Genomic DNA, 12,091 nt, shown 5'->3' with positions numbered 1-12,091 from the left:
CGACCGCGTCCGTCTGTGTTTGTCCGTCCGGTAAACACAGGCCTTTGTTTTCCTGCTGCGGACACTTAAGTTAAGAAGAGGTTTGCCCCGCTCTTGGACTTCGGGGAAGTTATTTTCTGGTTTGTTTTGGAGGGCTTGTAAATAGTTGGTGATTTGTGGCAGGCTGGGCCGTCAGCTCCTCGTCGGGAGGGGAGAGTTTTCCCCAGCTGTCTCCATCTGTCCCTCTTCCTCTGTCACTCTCTCCTCTTTCACATCAAAACAACGTCACTCCTCTGCTGTGTGTAAAGCCGCTGCAGCGAGGCGCCGAGGCCCCGACCGCAGGCCTGAGCAGCCCTCCGACGTACAGGCGCATATGGGCATGAAGCAGTGTTAGCAAATGTCTATCCAGATGATTTCCTCTCAGCGCTGGGAAATTACAACCGTGTGGCTTCTTTGTACCAAGCAAAACTCAATGCTGCTTTGACAAAACTATAATAAGATGCGAACGGATCATGAAGGGCAGATTCAAGATCATTTTGCTACTCGTAAACCTTTATCTGGCTCTTCATCTGACCATTGTCCATCTCCTCTTCTCTCAGTTGTGCAACAGCATCAACTTTCAAGAACCTCTTCGGATTCCAGCCTCTTCTCAATATCTCAAGAGTCTTCTTCCTTCCCCTCTGCCTCCCACAGCCCCAAACTCTCAGCTATTATTACCTCCAGGCCCTGAGTTTTGGTACTGTTCATGCTACAGTATAACAAACAGGAGATCGCACATGCATGAGGCAATTTTGGAGATACTGCTCTGGTGTTCTTAATATTGTTTCTCCAGCTCGTGCAGAAGAAACTGGGTTGTTGCTCGTTGTGTATTTTAACTGCTGTTTGTGTTTTTAACATTTCCCTCCGAGACATCGATCCGAGAAGTTTCAATATGTCCTTTCAGCTCTCGCACATCCCGGGAGGACAACATGGCACAACTCTCCAGTAATGTTTTGGCTGATAACATTTAGTAGAATTGCACCATCAATCTAAAAACACATGTAATTATTTGGGTTTCTTTCAAAACGTCCTTGGCCGTCACGTTTAACCCCCGAAACTGTCCTAACCCTGCGCTTATTTAATCCTGTTTGCACTGAACACACGACAGAATCATCAAAAGGACATTAGAAACGTGCAAAGTGACTATATTGTGTAAGAGTACACAGCTGATGAGAGTATTATTGAAACTGGGTTGTAGTTTGTTGTTTAATTTAATTACAGAAAGATGAGTTCTCGAGGAGCGCTGTCCTGCAGGTTTAAGATGTGTCCTTGATCCAGCACAGCTGATTTAAAGGCTAAATGACTCCTCAACATGTGGTCATGGCTGTATCCCAATTCAGGGTCTGCAGCCTTAACGATCCTCAAGGGCCGCGTACTCAAAGACCGCTAAGGCCGGAAGCGCGAGGCTTGTGAAATGGGACGGTCTAGCCTCCGTTGCGCTGCCCAGGTTGCCTAGCAACCATGATACTAACAGCTGGAAACGTTTCATACAGCTTTGTTTGACAGAAATGAAGGAGAAACTCTTTTGTTCATTTGTTTGTTTCTACATGAGCTTTGATCATTCTCTGATTAAGCTCAGCTATTGAACGGCGTATATTTTAAAGTAAAGGCTTTAAAACCAAGTTAGTACAAACGTCACTAATGTCACATGACTTTGCCGACATGTGGCCAACAGGAATGTTTTCATGATCTTCGTTATTAAACATTTGCACATAAATAAGTGACATAATATTCAGTACTTACTTAAAGTTTACTCTTCGGCCGCCCCTCATCCGCCGCAAAATTATCCACACCCACCGCCGCGCTATGCATTCTGGGATATGTTGGGCCACGAAGTCTACACCGCCACATCCTTAAAATTCAGGGAAATGAAGGACGCGTTTGAGGGCCGCATTTCGAGCAGCCTTCGAATTGGGACAGCCTTCGTGGCGTCGCTGTGACGTAATCGGCCTTAAAATGCGGCCTTTAAGGCTGCAGACCCTGAATTGGGACACAGCCGAAGTTCTCCAGAGGCCTGGTAATGAATTAATCATGTGATTCAGGTGTGTTGATCCAGGGCGATATCTAAAACCTGCAGGACACCGGCCCTCGAGGCCTGGATATCCCAACCCCTGAGCTACAGAGCTCACAAACCAGTGGATGACATCAGGAGGCGTGGCTACATTCATCTGTCAGTGCACTGTGGTGTAGTGGGCATCACATCTGCTTTGCATGCAGGAGGTCCTGGGTTCAGTCCCGAATGCAACCAAGCTGCTTATTTATGAGCAACTCTGTTTCAACAGGATAAATGTGCTGTGATCATAAAGTACAATGCACTCCTTTCATTTCCTTTTGCACTCAAATGGTGTGTGTGTGTGTGTGTGTGTGTGTGTGTGTTTCATAGGAAATCTGGCATCTTGTTCTGGTTGTTTATTGTCTCTGAACATTAGCAGGGTCGCGTCAGGAGCTGGAAGCGGAGAATGAAGACGAGCTGCCAGCTGATACGGCGAAGAATCCGCTGAACAAATAAGAAGGAAAACAGTTTCAGGCAGAACTGGAGAGCCACTGGTTTAACTTGGGAGAGAGAACAGAGGGGTTCAGGTCGTGGGCTGCTCTGAACCCAGACCTGCAGCGGCGGCGCCGATGTTTGACACATCGGGATAATTGTGGTGTTGTGAATATTTCTGTCTCCCATGTTCCTCGGAGTCCGGTGTCAGCGTGTGGGCAGCGATCTTTGGCACCGGCACCCCAACGAGAGCTGGCATTTCCTGAAAACGCTCCCCCAGCAGAGAGCCGCTCACCCGTGGTCCAGTTTCACAATGAGATGCATGTGCGCCACAGACACACAGCAGACACAAACTGACACGCAGCGACGGTTCAGCGTTACAGGAACAATCTGATGCTTTAACCCTTTAAAGCCGGTCGGAGCGGGCACGCTCTGTTTTGCGTAACTATTTTTAAATCCCGGTAGCTCTGCAACCACGTTTGCATATGAAACCGGAGGACTTGTACTTACATCTTATGCCATCAGCTTGTCCTCGGTCACAGTTTCCTTCCACATAAAGCTTTGCAAAAACTGCATAAAAAGCACTTGCAGCAACACAAACATAATATTCCAGAAACACGCTTTGCCGATCCGATCAGCTGTTCGTAACACTTCCTACGTCCATCAGCGCAAACTATCGCATTTTGCAGAAATGTAGTTTTTTACCATCAGGGCCTCATGAGCCTATACTGGTGTTTTTAAAAGTTATGTTTGACTTTATGACTTTCTGTGTGGTTTCTGGGATGCTTAGGACTCATATTGCACTGCTGGAAATAGTTTATTTTGATGCATATGCTGCTTTTTTGCAAATTTGCATTATAATATTTATTTTCGTTTTCCTGCAGTATATAAAAATTGGTGTATTTCAAAAATAAAACTATGAAGACACTCAAAATAAATTTCCTGTGGTGGGAAACTAGTTTGTGCAACTTTTTTGTATTTACAGTTTTGAGGGATAAGCCTCTTAAATTTCTCTAACTAGAAATATATGTTAAAAAAACAAAAACGATTTAAAAATTTTTTGTAGTTTATTGCACTTTTTTGCAATTTATGTAATTACTATGCACTTAATGCAGACATATTATTACAATTTAGGCTTTAATGGTTGTATTGATGTATATCAACTTGAAATGCTCCCAAAAATGGCTCCACAGCATGTAAAAATATAATATAAGCTCTGGCGGACTTGGTTCTATGGTAGGTCTTAAAGGGTTAAAGGTTTTTGTGCATGTCTGAAAAAGTTCCCCGCTATTATTTCATTATACCTAATAATTAGTCTGTTCACTCCAGTCCACTCCTTCTGCAGTGCATATATTTATATTTATCAGTCAGATGAGGACACACTGTGTTTCCTAATGGCAAATGTTAAACTTTGCATGGACAGATTTCCTCCTCCGTGATCTGCAGGCAGATCTAGAGGCCAGCAGAAGAGAAGGGACGGGTCATATCAGCACCACGCTGAAGACAAACGACCCCGCGGTGAGGAATGTGATGTGGGGGAGCACGTCTGAGCAGCCTCCCCTCCGGACGCTGACGTGAAGCCAATGGCAGCCATTCATCCCCAGCAGCAGCAGCAGATTGAGGAGAAACAGTTGTAGAAGCTCTGACCCCAAACAGCCCTGTCCCACCGGCAAAAACCTCTATCGCAGATGAAGTCATGGTCCCAAAGGAACATATTGTCCTCATAAGAGCTTTCAAAACTGCTGACTGCAGCAGTCTTCCATCTAAATCTAGATAAATAAGGGCTGTTTCCACCTGTTAGGGCTGTTTACCTTTCCATTTCCACGTTTTCCACCAACGTGTGAAATCAGCTCTGCAAAAAAATACTCCAAACAATTCCTGCTCTGGGCTTCACGTTTTGTAAAGTGGTTTTTCTTTGTAACATGAAGCTACGAGCAAAAAACAAAAACACAAGAGCTCAAAGTGAATGCATGCTGACCCCAACCGAGCAGCCACGGCAGGTGAGGAGAGCTGAGATCAGCAGATTTTTAACCAACAGAAAAAAGCGTTGTACTGTTTTACAGACTTATGTTTCCGGGAAATCCTCTTTGGGATGATTTTAGCTAACTTTGAGTTATTCGTTGTGGAAATACAGTTGATATAGTTTTTTAAACAAATTTACCTCTGTGTGGTTAAAGTGATCAAATCGATGTAACTGGACCAAACTCACTCAGCTTCATTTCTTTTTTCCTTATATGTCAGTAATAATACACAAAACGACACCTTATACCTGTCATGGTCGGACGGTCGACCTGCCTGTGTGTGTATGTGTGTGTTTCTCTCTCTCCTCCTCCTCCACCCAGCGGCTGACACACCTGTACCTAACTTGCCACCCAGCTGTCACTAATCATCCTTCGTTGTGGGCTGAGGTATTTAACTGTGTGTCCAGCTGGCAGTCGATGCTGGATTGTACTTGAAGCTCGGTAGTAAAGAGTGTTTTGTGACTTGCAACTTAGCTTTAGCCGGCTAGCCTCCTCACCTGGTGTTTTTGCTCGTTTGTAGGAGGAAGAGATACGGAGCTGGAGGTTGGAGAGAAGGAGCCCGCGGGATTAAGCTATCGGAGGAGAACACACACTCGGATAATCACTTTGGAAACTCATCTGGGAGTTTGGAGAAGATCACTGTTAGACTTTGCACTTCACTTTGTGTTTTGAGACTGTTTTTGGGCACTGTAAATAAACGCACTGTGTACTTTGCATCCAGAGCTCCGCAACTGAGTCCGTATTTTCCCATTACCCGTGACAATACCAGCTTAGCTGCTAATTTCCCCCCTCAGTCCACGAACAGCTACATGCCACATTAAATAAGATGTGAACCCCCCCCCCCCCCCCCCCCCCCCAACAAACCCACTGGGTATGTGTAATAGCTAAACAGTGTAGGATGCAAATGTAACCTAAAATCTGCCAAAACAAAAATTATTTATAGATGTGTCATCATCCACAGTAAGCCATCTGAAAATCAGAGGAATCTGTGTGCATTATGGAACTGCCAGCATGCACTTCTGGAAATGCACCAGGTGAAAGGTTTTAGAGCAACATGCTCCATCCAGATGACATCTTTTTTAGAGGAGGCCTTTCTTGTTTCAGCAGGACGATGCTAAATCACACCGCATCTCTTCCAGCAGCTTCATATTAGAAGAGTCCAGAATTGCAACCAGTCACCAGTTTCCATGGCCCCAAATGTAATAAAAACAACATAATCATAAATACGATGCTTATGATTCAAATGTCTTGCTCACAGCCCTTTGCGAGCAATGACTGGCATGGACATCATGAAACGGCGAGTTTTGTCCTTTGTGATGCTTTGCTGACACAGAATCAATAAATCCCTGTGCTACTGGAGACCCTGCATGCCCATGGATCCAGATTACACCTGAGGCTTCATTTATACAGCGACCCATGCTTTTTCTCCTGATCATTATTCTGCTCCCGGCTGATTTCAGTAGTTTAGAGAATGTTGTTGCAAAGTTATCCTGTCTCTATTGTCCTGCCAATCTGTTCAGTCCCAGTGAAGCCTGCCACCCGAGTCCGCCTAGCTACAGCTAGCTAGTTTCCTGTCTTTTATAAATTTTTGCTGTTCCTCCTCCTTCTTGATCTATTTTGATGGAACACCTACCTGAGACCTCCTCACCACCTCTGTTCACCTACATATCAACAGGAGTCTGCTTTAATCTCCACCCTCTCCCCCCTGTGGACACACTCTACCACTTCATTCAAACTTCCTTCAATTCAACTTTATTTACACAGCGCCAAATCACAACAACAGTCGCCTCAAAGCACTTTATACTGTAAGGTAGACCCTACAATAATACATACAGAGAAAACCCAACAATCATATGACCCCTATGAGCAAGCACTTTGGCGACAGTGGGAAGGAAAAACTCCCTTTTAACAGGAAGAAACCTCCAGCAGAACCAGGCTCAAGGAGGGGCGGGGCCATCTGCTGTGATTGGTTGGGATAATGATGCTGTGGAAATCCATCATTCCAGCCGGCTCTCTTCTTCTATAAGTACTCGTCCTGCATTTAGAGCACCAACTCTGACCTCCGATCTGCAGCCCTTCCTTCTCTCTCACTGCCTCTGAACACATCAGAACAGTTGGACAGTTTCCGCTGGCAACCTTTTTGCCAACACTGCAGGAGGCGGTCATCGTTAACCCGGCCGCCGATGATCAAGAATGGAAATCTCCTTCTTGATGATCCACTTATTTTTTGCTGAATTGTGATGCAATCCGCTCCCTTTGTCTGGGTTTGGGATCAGCACTACAAGTTCACTTCCTGGTGGCCTCCTGTGGTTGTGTTCTACTGATGAAGAAATACAGGAACAATATCCTATCCTACACCTCCTACATCTATATCCTACACCTGTCTATCAAATTGCTTTTGAGTTACTCAGCTAATGACGTTTTATTGCCTGGAAACTGAAGCCAGTAGAAAATTAAGAGACTGTATAATTCCACAACAGCTCAGGATATATTTTTTCACGATTTCAACAAAATGTTTGAGTTTCTTGTTGCAGAGGATGAGACAGTCTGGCTTTTGGTGTGACAGCAGGTGGGTCAGCTAAGTCTCCTCAGAGCTTTGGCTGTTATCCGGTCGTTAAGTGATGACGTGACGAACCCTACTTCCGGGCCTAAAGTAGTCTGTGTTTAATATGGCTTTTGTGTTGTTAACATGTTTAATGTTTTGTATTTTCTTCTATTTAATCTCAAAAAGCTCCTAAAACAGTCAGTGATCACTGTTGACCTCCCCCGGCTTTTATTACCGCTAATCATTTATTTAAGCTCAGTTTTGAGCTCAGTTTATTGTGGATGGATTATCTCAGTTGTTTTCCTGGCTGAAGTTTGGTCCGTTTACAGCATCCTGCCATGCGATTACATTTGTTCCTGACCACCGAGAACACTCACGTTAACTTTTATCGAGTGGAAAAAAAGTTAGCTTGTATATATTATGCTAACATAGCTGTGTTGCTAGCGGTCACGTAGCACATCATTATATACCAGCTAGCCAAACTTCAGTAACCCTACAAACGTCACTGCTGTTTAGTTTTCTGTCTTCATTTATGTTGGAAGTGATAACAGAGCTGTACGTTTGAATTTGTTTCCAAAATCCTGCAGTCAGGACATGCTATATTGTATTTAAGCTAGCGAGCTAACTTCCTGCTAACTTCTAACTCCGTTAAATGTCATAAATTCAGTTTTCATGGATGCCTGGATGTTAAACTCAATTGTTACACCTGGTAGAGCAGAACGCTGATCATTTTATTAAAGATGAAAGACTTTAGACAGTTTTTCAACTCTCAGTAATGCCATAGTGATCGTTTGATATATGGACCTGCAGCGGAGTTTAGGCCCAGACACGGCTAGTGACGTCAGACTGAACGACCGGATAGAAGTACAGGTTGCAGTGACCTGGAGAGACCTTGACTGTGTGTTACTGCTGCACATCAGAAAGTGTTAAGATGATATGAAGGAGGAACTCAGAGGTGTTTGTCTGACAGGAAAGATGATGACAGCGTTTTTAACCTTTAACATTTTGCAGTTTTCAGACTGCTCCTAAACATTTATTTATTTGTGTTTTTTAATTTTTCTGAAACCGGATGAAAAAACTTGAAATGGAAATGCCTGGGGTGATGTCCAGCAGCGAGCTGGGTTTTCCTCCCCGCAGCGTTGCGACAGATGTTGCGGGCGCTCTTTCGAGGGACGTTTTTGACATTTTCTCAAAGGGACAGATGGCTATGTGCTGTTTGATGTTGCACAACATGTCAGACTTTTCAGTAACAGTGGCAGAAGTGGATACTGGGTAATGAGCCTTTGACAGCGACGGGCGTATCCTGGCATATCACAGGAACACAGAGCTGAGTGGATTGACTCATACTGGCTTACATCAGAACACACACACTTCTTGATTTACATGTATCAACACTATACAGAATAATTCCCTCAAATCCCCAAAAACTCATCTTTAAAAGCAAGAAAGTTAAACATTGTAACTTTTCTGGTTTTAAGAAGGATTCCCAGTGACGGTGGTACAACCCTGCAACTACACAGGACTCTGACAGCTCATCAGTCTGTCACCACCTGCTCTGATTAAAGTCAAACAGAGGGCAGCGACCAATGTCAGTGAATTTCGCAACATAAATGCAAAGCGTTGGTAAACGCCAGCTTCCCGTACGCTGTATCAGCCAAATTGTGGTTTATTCATAGGAGCTTCTTGCTTGTGAGCACTGTGTGTTCAGGTGTGCGACCATTTATTACAATGTTGAATCTGCTGTAGGCTGAAACACACAGATATGAACATTTTCTGAATACAGGACTGAGTGCTTTGCAGGAAACAGTGAACCAGAACCAGAACTTCTTGATGGAAGAGCTGCCCAGTTAGCAATTCCAAAATGGTTCCAGTTCATTTCCAAGCAGAGATACAGCAGTTCTGGTATTTTCTGCTTGGTTACAGGAAACGGTAATATTTGTTTTTGGTGTAAATGGTCAAAATTGATGGTTTGGGAAACCTAACCAGTGCTTCCCTGCATTAAACAATATTAAAACAGGTTTTTTGGGACAAACCTACCCAATCAGGTCGAGGAAACCGTCCCATGTGTGACGGATCCTTCGGTTTACAGCCAGAGAAACTTTTCTTTCTGTCAGAAAAAAGTAAAGACGAATGCATGAAGTGTGATTAAGTAATAGATGTAGCAAAATGTACACGTGTGGTTAATATTTCCAGGAACGTTCATTCCTGGAGAGGACAAATTGTTACATCTGCATGTTGTTGTGTGTCTGTTTGTGGATGGTAGCGGGTGGGTGTGGGCGCAGAAAAAGGGGAAACTTACGGGAAGGAAGGAGGAAGGAGAGGAGGAAGTGTGAGTGACGGGAAAGTGAGGCTGCTGGTACCAAAATATGGCGAAGGCCGAAGGAACAGGGCGAACCACAGCAGGACAGTTGCGCACACCTCTGCATCTTCCCACATCCTGCGTCTGCCAACCACCGCGTTCTTCTTCCTTTGACCTCCGATTTAAAGGTGCTCGGCATTCTACGTCAGTCGGTCTGAAACCAGATTGCTCTGATTTATCATTTCGTTTCTGTTTCAGTGTCATTTTTATTTTGCTCTCATTTTGAGGCTACAGCTGTATCGCCATTGTTGCTGCTTTGTGTGCGTTTGTGGTTCCAGTCAAAATAAATACAAATAAAATCACTTTTCAGGAAATCTTTGGAGTCGGCTGGTTTAGTGAACCAAACGTTTTCATTGCGATTGTGCGATTCTGTGGTTTGTGTTTAACATCACATGCTCATGGACCAAATGAAGCCACACGGTTCACATGTCTGTGCTATAATTAAACCCACAGTGACTGATGCTCCAGACATCAGAACGCACAAATTTATTGCTTCTTTAAGCAATCAGCAGATTTCCACTGTGCCAACATAACAAGAAACGTTTTTTCTTTCTTGAAAGCGATCAGTGATTAATGGCTCCATTAGTCACATAACTGCAGTGTAAATACAATGCGGCTTTGCTAATAATCAAAGTAATAGCCAAGAATATGCCAACACGCCAGATAACAAAGAAAACACGTTTTATTGTTCCATAAGCTGATGTAATTAGATAAATAACATTACACATGAGCTGTAATATGTGTGTGTGTGTGTGTGTGTTGCATTTATAAAGCGTTTTACAATACCACTATTCACTCACTCTCACATTCACACTGGTGGAGGCTACAGCTGTCCTGGGGCAGACTGACAGTATTAAAATATTAAAAAGACTGTCACCTGTCCAAACAGCTGATTGGGTCAGATGATTATTAACATCTTATTTGAGGTTTTTTTGTGATGTAGAACTTTACGGGTAAACTTCTTTTGTATTTAAATGGTTGGTTGAGCTAAATTACTGTTAAATCCACATTAAGTTGAAGAGATACTCAAACTCTCGACCACGTTTTTCCTCTTTAACCATCTCTGATGACAGATTTGCCAAATTTCATTTCGTCTCCTAACCGAAGCTGCACCAGTGAAATGTTCCAGTTGTTTCAGCTGATTATAGATAGTTTAGCTGCCAGTTTTTTATTATTAATCATTACTGAAGCTGAGTCAGGTAGGGCAGCTGCCTAGTTCACCACAATCTTTACAACATTTGTAAAGATTGTACAGTATTAAAGACCTAAAGATCAAACGATTGTAGGAGCATTTAGCAACAGTGGGGAGGAAGAACGTCCTTCTATGAAGATGAGATGTTCAGAAAAGCCAAGCTCAAGGAAGAAGGTCACAGTTCAGGTTGAAGGGAGCATAAATCTTAAATCCCTAAAATTAGTTTCCCAGTGTGGATTCAAGATAAAAAAGGAGACATCAAGACCATCGCTGTGGTTCACGGATGTGTTTTAATCACAGCTCTGTACCACTGAGGAGTCCGGCTCTCACACACTTGTTAGCTCAGGAGGGGAAAAAAGCACAAGTAAAATCCGGACTATCAGCAGACTGGTGCCATAAAAACACTCAGCATTCCTCATGTGTCAACTTTTAATTAAATTGATTTCTCCATCCCAGAAACATCCCCCCAGGATCTGGAAGCAGCTCGGAGTTTCTGCTGGTTCTGGCTCCAAGTGATAATTGTTGAATGGCAGAAATCCCAGCTGGGCCCTGAACTTCAGCAGACCTGCTGAGATGATGATCGTATTTGGACGACAGTTTTATAACGTACACATAAAACACACATTTCAGTGCATTTTTCCTACGATGTACATTTTGTTTACGCAGCAACCTTGTGAGGTCACAGTGGAGCTTTCTGTAAGAAAAGCTTCTCCATTGTCATAAATCTGACAAAGACCTAAAGATAAATTTACTCAGGAGATCTGTTTGATAAGATCAGACTTTAATGACTCCCTGGAGGAAAACTAAACCGAGCACAGCAGGAGATTAAAACATGATAGAACGGAGAACAAACACACACAGTCAGAAAGCCATACTGCATACATGCGGGTGTCTGGAGCACAGGAGGGAGTGCAGGCCATGCACCAAGTGGAAGGCCGCTGGTTTGATCCCCTGAGTTTCTCCGGATGCATCCATCAGAGTGTGAGTGCGTGCATTACTGTTGGACGTCTGTGTGTGTCTGTGTGTGTGTGACTGGGTGAATACGTCTTGTAAAAACTGCTGTTTTTAGAGTGTTGGAATTGAAAAGTGCTATTTAACATGCACATTGCAGTGTGCATAAATGTTATCGATTAAAGTAGATGTGGAATATATATCATATGCAATGATTCAAATTCATGCACATAAAATAAAACATAATGCACAAAATGGTAAGAATGGAATATGAAGATACACAGAAAATAACTGATACGCTGCAGAAGTGTCCTGGATCCTTTAAACGTTTCCTTAGGAAATATTTGGACCTGAAGACGTCGACAGAATCAGTGTTTTTGAAGTCGAATGTCTTTGACCTGTTTGAACATATTGACTGATGCTACATCTATCACATCTTCATATAATATTGAACTTCATTCTGCACACTTCCATCAATGAAGATGGAAAAAAAGAAGATGGGAATCATTGTTTTTGTTAG

This window comes from Neolamprologus brichardi, chromosome 1, assembly GCF_056152115.1.
Source record: "Neolamprologus brichardi isolate AB-2024 chromosome 1, ASM5615211v1, whole genome shotgun sequence".
In the NCBI taxonomy this organism is placed as follows: Eukaryota; Metazoa; Chordata; class Actinopteri; order Cichliformes; family Cichlidae; genus Neolamprologus; species Neolamprologus brichardi.
Note: the sequence above shows the minus strand (reverse complement) of the source record.